The sequence below is a fragment of the Triticum aestivum genome, chromosome 3A (assembly GCF_018294505.1).
Source record: "Triticum aestivum cultivar Chinese Spring chromosome 3A, IWGSC CS RefSeq v2.1, whole genome shotgun sequence".
Classification (NCBI taxonomy): Eukaryota; Viridiplantae; Streptophyta; class Magnoliopsida; order Poales; family Poaceae; genus Triticum; species Triticum aestivum.
Window position 1 is genome coordinate 752,753,201 of NC_057800.1, and position 11,095 is coordinate 752,764,295.

Sequence of the window (11,095 nt, forward strand, 5' to 3'; positions counted from 1 at the left end):
GGTTGCTGTCGATGACAACGTCACATGCATGCCCATGCTCGGGTCCATGGCCACCAAACCCGAGGGGGCGCCATCATTGTTGGTCATCATCTGCCATATCTTCTCCATCTCCAAACCACTCCTCCATGGATGGCCTCACGTCCATCTCGTCCTGGCAGCACCACAGCCCCAGCGCATAATCAAAATCATCACCCTCCAAATCAGTGGGATCATAAACTACTAAAGTTTTTGACCTCTACAAATCCACTTTTCTAAAAAAAATCAGATTCACAGGCTTTTAATTCTCTAGCCCTTCTAGCATGTATCATGCATAAAGTCTTTTTACTTCTACCAACCTTTGATTGTATCATTTTAAGAGACACTTCAGTACAATATTTAGGTGGAGAACATTTTAATTTTAAGGATTTTTTATATATCATATGCAGTAGTTTCCACCTTGTCAAATAAAACTTTCATCCTATCAAACTTCTTTGCAAATGTTTTTTTTTCATTTCTTTTTGGGAAGTGATAAATTATTTAACCATTGCTTCTAGATCAGGGGTATTTTATTGTTACCACTAGAGTTTTTTGAAGGATATGGCTTACGATAATTATTTCCATAGTTTTTATGATAAGCATTGTTGTTGAAATTGTTTCTAGCAATGAAATTTACATCAAAATTATCTTTATTTTGCTTAAACATATCGGCAATAGAAATATCATTGGAAATAGAAGCGTTACTTTTCATAGACAAGATAGACATAAACATATTGATTTTCGTATTCAAGCTACCAACTTCATCAATGGAGTTTACCTTCTTTGTTGTTAGAGATCTTTCAGTTTTCCATTGGACATAGTTTGTCGTCATGTTGTCCAATAGATCTTTACCATTTGCTTGAGTCATGTTCCTAAAAAAATTCATGTAACTGAATATAAAAGATCCTTGACATAATATTAGGTCCAACTTAAAAAGTGTGAAACATTAACAAATCATCTAATCAACGACATGGAAATATTGTAAGCATGATTTTCATTATATCCCACGATTGTGCTAAATGTTCATTATCACTTCATCTACAATTCATGATAGCATTTTTAAGTTGTATTATCTTAGGAAGAAAGATAATACCTTCAAATAAAAAGTTAGTTGCATTTGTTCCAAGAATCAATGCTCCCTTTAGGTAAATATTGCAACCATTCTTTAGCACATTCTCAAAGTGTGAAAGGAAACAAATAGCTTTACATAAGCAGACTCTCCTTCTTTGTATTTTTGCTTATCACCAAATTCAGCAAAGTTGTGCAAATGAGAAGCAGCATCATATTCACTAAACTTTCCATAAAATTGTTTTCATAACCAAGTTGAGCAAAGCGGGGTTAATATCGTAAGATTCTGCACTAATAATGGGCGGTGTGATAGGTCTCCTCGTGAAAGCATTATTATTGGTCGTAGATAAGTCAGGTAACTTCGTGTTAGCTCCAACAATACCCATAGTATGTAGTTTCGGTGGTGATCCGGATGTCGTACGGGTACTTGTATGGTACAAGCTAGCACATTATATATTGAACATATATATGTTGTATGTAATTATTTTTTGTAGTGTGTAAGTAGTAAACATAAAGAGTTGTTTAACTAAAGTGTGTATTTGAGGTGTGCTATTTAAGTCTTTAGGGTACTAATATTATTGCTAGACTGCAAAAAGTTGCAACGCCAAACAAAAACGCTACCATGGCTGCTTTTTTATTTTTTGGCTGTCATGACACAACTTTGGCGGGTGAAAGGGTATGTCCTCCATCGGTAAGTATATGATCAGGGGCGGGCGCGCGCCCGCCACTGATGCCATGTTAGTTGTGGCGAGCGGCCCTAAGAGCCTAGCCCTCCACTGTTGGGCTTTTTGCGCCCGCCACTGGTAGGCATTCTTGTAGTAGTGATATCACTGAAGACTGTAACTAGTTGCAACAGATGAAGGTAGTGCCAAAGTATGTCGGATATGCAGCCAAAGGGCTTAGAGTTCTGTTAGTTCAGAATGCCAAGGATGTGCTGGCTGCTAAGCATATACATCCTCTGGTAGTGATATCTATTGTATCTGGGCAGATCAATGAACCATAATTTGTTCAGGCTTTTGGAGAAATGTCCAGTTGCAATTGGCAGTGGAGAGCTAAGAACTATGGGCATAACTGCTACTTGATGAGGTTCACCAACAAGGCAATATTTGGTTGAGTTAGCTAAATTTAAAGATTTCAACCTGGTGGGCACTAGAGTTATGATCAAAGTACAAGGATGGACTTTGGATCATCAAGCAATTGGGAAACTGCATATAGCATGGGTCAAATTTGGAGGTGCCCCTGAATGCTTTAGACACTTCTTTGGTATGTGTGAAGTGGCTAAAGACATTGGGCCAGTACTGGAGACAGACATGAACACTATTACTCAGGAGAAAAATAGAGCTAAAGTTGAGGTCAGAGATGTGGGGAAAAATTCCTGTCTGCTTTGAAAGAACATCAAATGGTTTGCTGATATTTAGAGTGACATCTGGATTAGATATTATAGTTGAAATGGGGTGGTATAAAGATTAGAAGAGGAGTGAGGCCATAGATGATGAGGTAATGGACAGAAGTGAAAAAGAGGACACTAGAAAGAGAAGTAAAGCTAATGAAGGGACTAAAGAAAAAATGTCTTTGGGTAGCTTGCCTTTGGTACATATTGAAGAAGTGAATAGAAAAAATGAAGCTCTGAAAACATCCATTGAGAACTCTTTTGTTCCTATCCTCCATGAATTGGCAGCTGAGAAGAACAAGCTCAAAATTGATATGGATGTGGTGCTTAAAAGAGTTCAATCCTTAAGAGGAGGAGAAAGTGAGATAGGCTACTCTGTGGGAAATTAAAAAAAAAGGAAATTGTGAAACTAGAGATGGATAAAAAGAAGTTAGAGGGATATGAACTAGTTAATCTGCAACAACAATAAAAGGTGCAACAACTAATTAATCCAGGAAGCTAAGAACAGGGAGCAATATGAACTAGAAATTGCTAACATGGGCGATGAGGTAATTGGGGGATATGAAAAGGACAAGCAACAAGGTGTTGAATATGATAAGTATGGGGAGCAAACCGAATACAATGTTAGCGAAGAATCTGTAGGGAACTTTGGGCCCGAAATGACAGGGATTCATGGGGTGTCTGCTGAGGAGCTTGAGGAAAACAAAGAAGAAGAGCTAAGGAGGAGTCTGAGATACAAAGGAAAAGAACTTAAAGTAGAAGACCTGGCTAAGAGCAGGGTTGAAGCAAGAGATAATTATGGTAACAATGATGACCCTTCCTCTCATAATTCTTCTCTTATGCATATGACTTCCTTGGTTGGGATTGATCTAGGGTGTTCTATTGACATGGTTGATAGGACTATTGAAGTAATTCAAGAAATGGAGGCAGCCAGAAAATATTATAAATCAAACTAGTAAAGATGGTGAAAAAAGAGGCACTCTAGTTGAAATTAATACGGGGGATTACATTGAAGGAGTTGTGCTCTGATAATGAGTGCTTTGATGTTGAGCTGGAGGAAGATTATGGTAACTAGCTGCATACAATTTTCTCTCGCGGGAATTTTTTTAAAGAGAGATCACAAGCAGTTAGCAATGTGAAACACTCTGTTTCTGTGAACTACCTCACAAAAGGAAGAAGAAAAACTCTTAGATGTTATTTTAAAAATGAAGGGTGTTTTTTGGAATCTGAGAGGATTAGGACAGGATCATAAAAAATATGTTAGGGAGATGATTGTAGACAGTAATTTATATTTTATAGGGTTAGTTAAGACTGTCAAACCTAATTACTCTAGAAGTGAGTTACACTTTCTTTGTGGAGGAGAAATTTTGATTGGACTTGGAATTCTCCAAGAGGTAAATCTGGGGGATTCCTGTGGGATGGAACAATGATATTTTTTATTCTGTTCATATTGAACATGGGGAATATTTCATTAGAGTACAAGTGTTTGATAAACACGCAAAATTTTACTAGAATCTCATTATATGGAGATGCTCAAACTAAGAGGAGAGCTATTTTTTTAGCTGAATTAGCTAGAGTGTATCTTTCCCTGCCTAACAGGAGGGGATTTTAATATCATCAAAAAAGAGTGAGGCAAAGAATAAACCTAACGACCCAGATCATTGGAGCATTGCGTTTAATGCATTTATAGTGAATGCTGGATTTAGGGAGATGCCTTTAAATGGGAGGAATTATACTTGTGCCAACAATTTTCCTGATCCTAGATATGAAAAATTAGATATGGTGCTATTTGTCCTGATTGGGAAGAAAAATATCCTCTGTCCATCTTGCATGCTTTTGCTAGGCACATGTGATGGCCTGGATTATTAGGGATGATAGATTACGCATATCAATAAGGAATTCCTTCTTTTCCGGGAGCCCATTCGGACAGAACTCCAAAGTTAAGCGTGCTTAGCTTGGAGTAGTGTTAGGATGGATGACCGACCGGGAAGTTTCTCCCGGGTGCGCATGAGTGAGGACAGAGTGCACAGAAAAGACTAGTATTAATCTGTGGGGCCAGTCTAGATCCCGCCAGGAGTAACGACCACCGGCTGGTGTGTCCGGGGCGTTACAAGTTGGTATCAGAGCCGACCCTCGCGGTTACACGGATGGTTGCGGACAGGTGCGTGATCATGTTGTTCATGACGTTTGTGACCCGTCGTGGCACCCGGCATGGCACATGTACCGGACTGGAAGCACAGATGTTTGTGCCAAGAGGGAACGTTCCTGTGGCCCGACGAGGACGTCGGTTCCTCTGAGTGGGGGTGTATGTGATGGCCTGGATTATTAGGGATGATAGACTACTCATATCAATAAGGAATTCCTTCTTTTCCGGGAGCCACCGACCGGGAAGTTTCTCCCGGGTGCGCACGAGTGAGGACAAAGTGCACAGAAAAGACTAGTATTGACCCCTTTTGTGGACTCTGGGGCTCATTCTAGTACTGAACCCATATTTAGGTTTGAAAACTCCTCGGTGCTCAGAGAAGGGTTTAAAGATTTTGTAGCAAAAATTTGGAATGAGAATTATAAGGGAACACCCTGGAGAGATGGCAACAGAGATTTAGGGGAAAAACCAAAAGGGTGAAACAAAAATATGCATGCCTAGTATAGAAATATTGAAAGACATCATGATAAGCTAGATATGATAGATAGAAATGTTGTAAGAATGGTACTTGCGGCTCGTGATAGAGAGGAACAAAAAGAATTAAGGAGCCAATTAGCTAGAATCATGAAACAAGAAGAAGTTAAATGGCTCCAGAGATATAAAGATAAAAAAATGAAGGATGGAGATGAAAATACTAGATATTACCATGCAAAGGTGAATGGGAGGAGAAGAAAGATGGAATTATATCTTTAGAGCAAGAGGAGGGGGTGATGGAAGGTGAAATAGAGCTTATGAATTATATCACTGATTTTATAAAAAAAAAGAGTGGTCATCCTAATTGCTCAGCTCGGTACACGAGATGGCGAAAGGATAGAGACGAACTGGGTTGCGAAGTGTATTCCCCCGATTTACCAACACTTGCGGGGTTGTTTTGAAATGTACCTGCAGGTTCCCTCCTTGTTGATATCCTATCCCCTACTTCTGCATCCAATGTCTCAGATCCCTCCGGAGCACCTGCTGCACCAGCTCAATTGGTGCACATGATACGTTATTGGTTGAGTGGAAGTGGGGAGGCAGTTCCGCGAGGCGATAAAAATTGTCCCGGCGAGTTTGGCCTGTACATGAACGAGAAACATCTGATGATGTGGTGAGTTGCGTGCCCCAAGATCCGTGCGCTTTGAACCAATGGCAACAAAGTCGGTCGGGATGAGATGATAAAATCCTGCTGTTCGGACGTTCGGTAGTTATCTTATCCGTTCTTTAATAGAGATCGGAGAGGGTGGTCCTTCACTCCTTGTATATGATTAAAAAAAGACCAACACGGTGTCCGGTGCGTCAAGGCCCTTCATGTACACATGGATTTTTTTTTACGAAAATCTTCCGATCTATTCATCATCAATTATGGCAGCCACGATGGATGGCGTCACGACACCCACAGTCACCATCTCCTGCAGTCGTCCTACTCCTCCGTCGCCAAGCCTGTGGCGCCGCTGCTCTGGATGTTGCCACCGGCCATCGCTCTCTCGCGGTCAATGTCGTGCTTTTACGATGTGGATTGATCGATGATCATGTTGGTGCGGATTTGATCTGTAGTTCCATATAAAATGGACGCTGAGGCAATCTGTAATGTTCCTATTAGTCATGTCACTTAGGGAAGAACGGTTTTTTTGTCTACTTGCAGTCTCAACTCTGCCCCCACGTCGCTCTTTCTGGGCGACACGGGCGGCGTCGCCATTCCCCCACCTAACCCCCTCTCCTCTCGTCTTTCCCTCCCGCCGTCGCCGGAGGATGCCGCCGGCGAAGCTAGTGCATGCGGCTAACGGCGGTGGCGGGGTCCCTACTTATGGTTGTTCTTCATGGGATCTCGACGTCACAACGAGATTGGATCTCGAGGACACACCGAGTTTGATTCGATCCTCAATGTGCTCACGTGCGTGTTGCTAGGCAGCAAATCAACCAAGTTGTATGTGTGCTTGATTGATGGCTAGCTTTGCACGTGTGCTGAGTTCTCATCGACCACGGCGGCGGATGGACGTGCCTTTCTGCACTATTCACGTCCAGATCTGATGTGGCCAGAGGAGGCGCAATGGTGACCGCCGTTGCTCCGGTTGCGATGAAGGTCGGCTGGATCTGGACACACACACCCATCTCTAGTGGTGTGCCAGATTCCAACCCTGCCTCCCATGGTGGTTGTCAAGCCAGCTAGCCCGTCATGGAGGTGGGGCGCCCTGGATGGGATGCGGCGGCCGTCGGTGCGGCTGCTACGCCGAAATCCAACGCGGTGCCTGATGGGCTCCGTCAACGGCTGGATAATCTCATCCCGGTAGCGGGCTCGCTATGGATTGTGGTGGCCACTGAAAGGTCTTCATGAGAGTTTCTCACTCCAGATCAGATGGTTGACTTCGGCGGTGAATGCAAAATTATGGACAACGAACTGATGCAGAGGGATGGTGGTGCAGCGGCGGTGGTCACACATGGCATGTAGCTGTTGGGGTCGTGTAAAAGTGGTGGCGACAACACATGACTGATTTGATGGTGGTGCTTCTTGAGCACCCAGTCTCGAGCTCCGGGGCGAAAGCCTAGGTGACCCGAGTTGGTTATGCTTGGCAATGGCAATGGTTTTACGTCGTGACCTTGTTTAAGGCATTGCTTGGATTTGCTCAGACTGGGTTTTAAAGGTGAAAACCTAGATACTGACCTTGAGTGGTTGGATCCAGTGACGGCGGCAATTGAGCGCTGTTCCCTTCCTGAAGGCGTTGTCATTGAAGAACCTCGTCATTTGTGTGGTGTCATCAGATGGTTGGTGCGGATACGGTCATTGATGTAGTTTGCCGATTATGAATTTGGTCGCTCTATATATTTTTTTTCCTTGCCTACATATAACTTTGGTCTTATATGACTTTGCTATTTTGTAGTGTGTTCTTGGGTGCGTGTGTTGGTGTTAGCTGTGCATTCTAGCTATGCAGAGACCGGGTGTGTTTATTGTGTTTGTATCCTTTTGATGCTTCATTTTGAGTCAATAAAAATTCATCATTTATCGAAAAAATGTCACTTTGGGAAACTTCTAGGTGTGGCACGACATTATAAGAAGACCGGTAACACGCACGCACGAGAGCCCGCTAAGCGTAAGCCGCCCAGTACAACATATATCTCAACCTTGCATTGCGGCAATGCTGACCACTGCGCAGAGTTCGCTTATTGTACTATTTTTTTTTAGGGTCTCTTTTTTTAGGGTTTTTTCAGGGTCTCTTATTGTACTATATAGGTAGGGTGCGGCGTATTAGAAGGGAAAGAGCAGGTTTTTATTTATTTGCCTTTTTGTTTTTTCTCCGGTTTTCATTTTTTTCACCGGGTTTTTTCATTTCTTTCTTCACTTTTTTCGATTTCTATTTTCCTTTGGTTCATTTTGTTTCTTATCTAGTTTTATTTTTATTTTTTTCTTTGTTTCTTTTTGTTTTCCAATCTACATTTTTATATACATGATCAACATTTTTTTGAATACTTCTTCAACATTCTTATATTTTTTTTTCAAATACTTGTTCAACCTTTTTATATACATGATCAACATTTTTTGAAATACCTAATCAAAAAATTTCAAATACTTGTTCAACATTTTTAATACGCTTGTTCAACATTTTATAAGAAGTATTCAACATTTTTCAAATATTTTTCAACATTTTTAGTACTTATTAACATTTTCAGATGCTTGTCCAACTTTTTTCAAATTCTTGTTCAACATTTTTTAATCATTATTCAATATTTTTCAAATAATTGCTAAACATTATTCAAATATTTTTATAGAGTTTTTTTTCAATAAATATATTTATAATATTTTAAAGTATAAATAAAAGTAACATAAAAAAGGAAAACCGGAAATAGGGAGCAGAAACGAAAATACAGAAAAAGGAAGCTGGAGGTTCCCGCGCGGCTGGGCCTTTACCCATATAGAGCTTCCCCGACTCTCGCTTACAATGACACATAGGGGCACCCCCGCCCCCTATGTGAGGCATTCTGAGTCAAATTGCCGCCATTTCGCACAGGCACGCCGTTCGCGTGCGATGATTGGGCCGGCCCATTGCAGTGCGCCACAGAAACCAGGTGAAAAAAATTGCTAATAGATAGGCGCGACTGCAGGGAATCGAACACTGCAACAGACTTGTGCTGGCTCGGTGCTAGCCACTACACTGCGAGAGCGAAAGTCTAAAAGACCTAAATAAGGTATCAGACTTAACACTGTTTGAAAAAATATCCTTCAGCATTTTCCAAATTTTAATTAAATTTTTAAACATACGTTTTTGTTTTGACAAACGCAAACAATTTTATGATATCTCGAACAAAAATTGAATTTACCACACATTTTTCGAAAACATGAACATTTTCAGAATTTGTGAACAATTTTCTAAAGCACGAACATGTTTAAAATTTTAGAACAAATTCTGAAATGGAGAACAATTTTGAAAATCCCTAACAAACTGGGAAGCACAAACATTTTTGAATAAGTGAACAAAAATTAGAAATTCAGAACATTTTTTGAAATCTTTGAAGAATTTTCGTAAAACACGAACATTTGTTTTTTTACAAAAAACGATATATTTTATTTGAAAAAAAACCAGAATTTTGTAGAAAGCAAAAAAATTGAAATATTCTGAACATTTTTTAGTTTTTCATTTTCTGAACATTTTTTGCAAAAACACTAAAAAAATTAAATTTTGGAATAACTTTTGAAACTTCCGAACATTTTTTGGAAATGCGAACAAATTTTGAACAGTTTTATGAAAAAATCAGAACAAAAGAAAAGGCAAACAGAGAAACAAAAAAGGAAAAAGGAAAGAGGAATAAACAAAAGGAACCAGAAGAAGGAAAAAATAAAAAAAGGGAAACGAAGAAAAAAAACAGAACAAAGAAAAAACCGGTTCATAAACCTTCTAGATGATTCCAAAAACCAGCAAAAACCGACTGGAAACCTCTAAAAGGTTCCCAAAACCGGGGCCCAGTCGAAAGATCGCTGCATTTCCCTGGGCGAAACCCCGACAGTTTGACGCAATATGCGTCCAATAGGAAATCCCATGCTCGAGCGGGGCCCTTCCTTTTCTTCATTTTTCACTTTATCTTTTTAATTTTCTGTTTTATTCTATGTCAAAGAAATTCAGGATTATAATAACTCCTAAAACTTTGAAAATATTGAGAATTGTTAAAAACGGTTTTCGAATTGAAATAATGTTCAAGATTTTAAAAAATGAACATTTTTTATTTTAATATTTTTTTTCTATTTTGAATATCAATTTTTCGTGAGCATTTTCTAATAATGATGTAATTTTCCTATATTAGATGAACAAACTTTGAATTCGGCAAACATTTTCTGAACTTGATGAACAGAATTTGTATTCAACAACATTCTTTTGGAAAAATGATGAACATTTTTTTCAATGAACAAATTTTGTATTTAAAGAATGTTTTTAGAAACAATTATGAAGAAGTTTTAAATTCAATGAAAAAATATTGAATTTATTGACCATTGTTTTAAGACAATGAACAAAATAGAATTTGGTGAACATTTTATAAATCCAATGAACAAAACATTGGAATTTGAAGAACATTTTTTGACTTGTTGAACTTTTTTTTTACATGGTTGAACATTTTTTTTTAATTCAATGAACAAAAATGTCTTCAAGAATTTGAAAATTAAAAATGGAAAAGAAAGTGAAAAGGTAAATTAGGAAAAAATAGAAAAGGTGAATGGAAAACGGAAAAGAAAAAAAACAAAGAGAAAAATGGACCAATGAAAGTAAAAAAAATGAAAACAAAGTAAAAATAAAAGAAAAACGAAAAAGAAAAGGACAAAAATAAAAACCGGTAGAGCAATAATAAAAAAAGAAAAAACGGCTTTCGGAAGATTCTATAACCTCCGCAAATGAATCGCAAATGGGCTACGTCGCTCCAGGGCCCTGTCTAGGAGCTGCTGATCTAGCCTTCAGCGAATCTGTCTTCGGACTCGGCGAGCGAGCTATGCCAGCCCATGAGCGCGGGAGTCCACAGCCTCTTTTTCATATATTTTTTTTCGTTTTCAATGTTTTTACTTTTACTTTTTATTTTTTTTATAATTTAAAATATTCTATATATGTATTACAAAAACAATCTGAAACACATTTTAAAAATGTAGAACAAATACTTTAAAAATATTGGACAAATATTTAAAATAAATATTGAACAAGTAATTAAAACTGTTGAACTTGTATTTCAAAAAATATTGAACTAGTATTTTAAAACTGTAGAACCAGTATTTCAAAAATGTTTAGCAAGTATTTTAGAAATAATATTGATCATGTATATATAAACTGTTGAACAAGTATTTTAAAAATATTGAATAAGTATTTGAAAATGTTGAACAAATATTAGAAAAACTGTGGATAATGTATATATAAATGTTGGCCGAGTATGTTGATCATTTGTATGACATTGCAGAATGAAAAACAAACAGA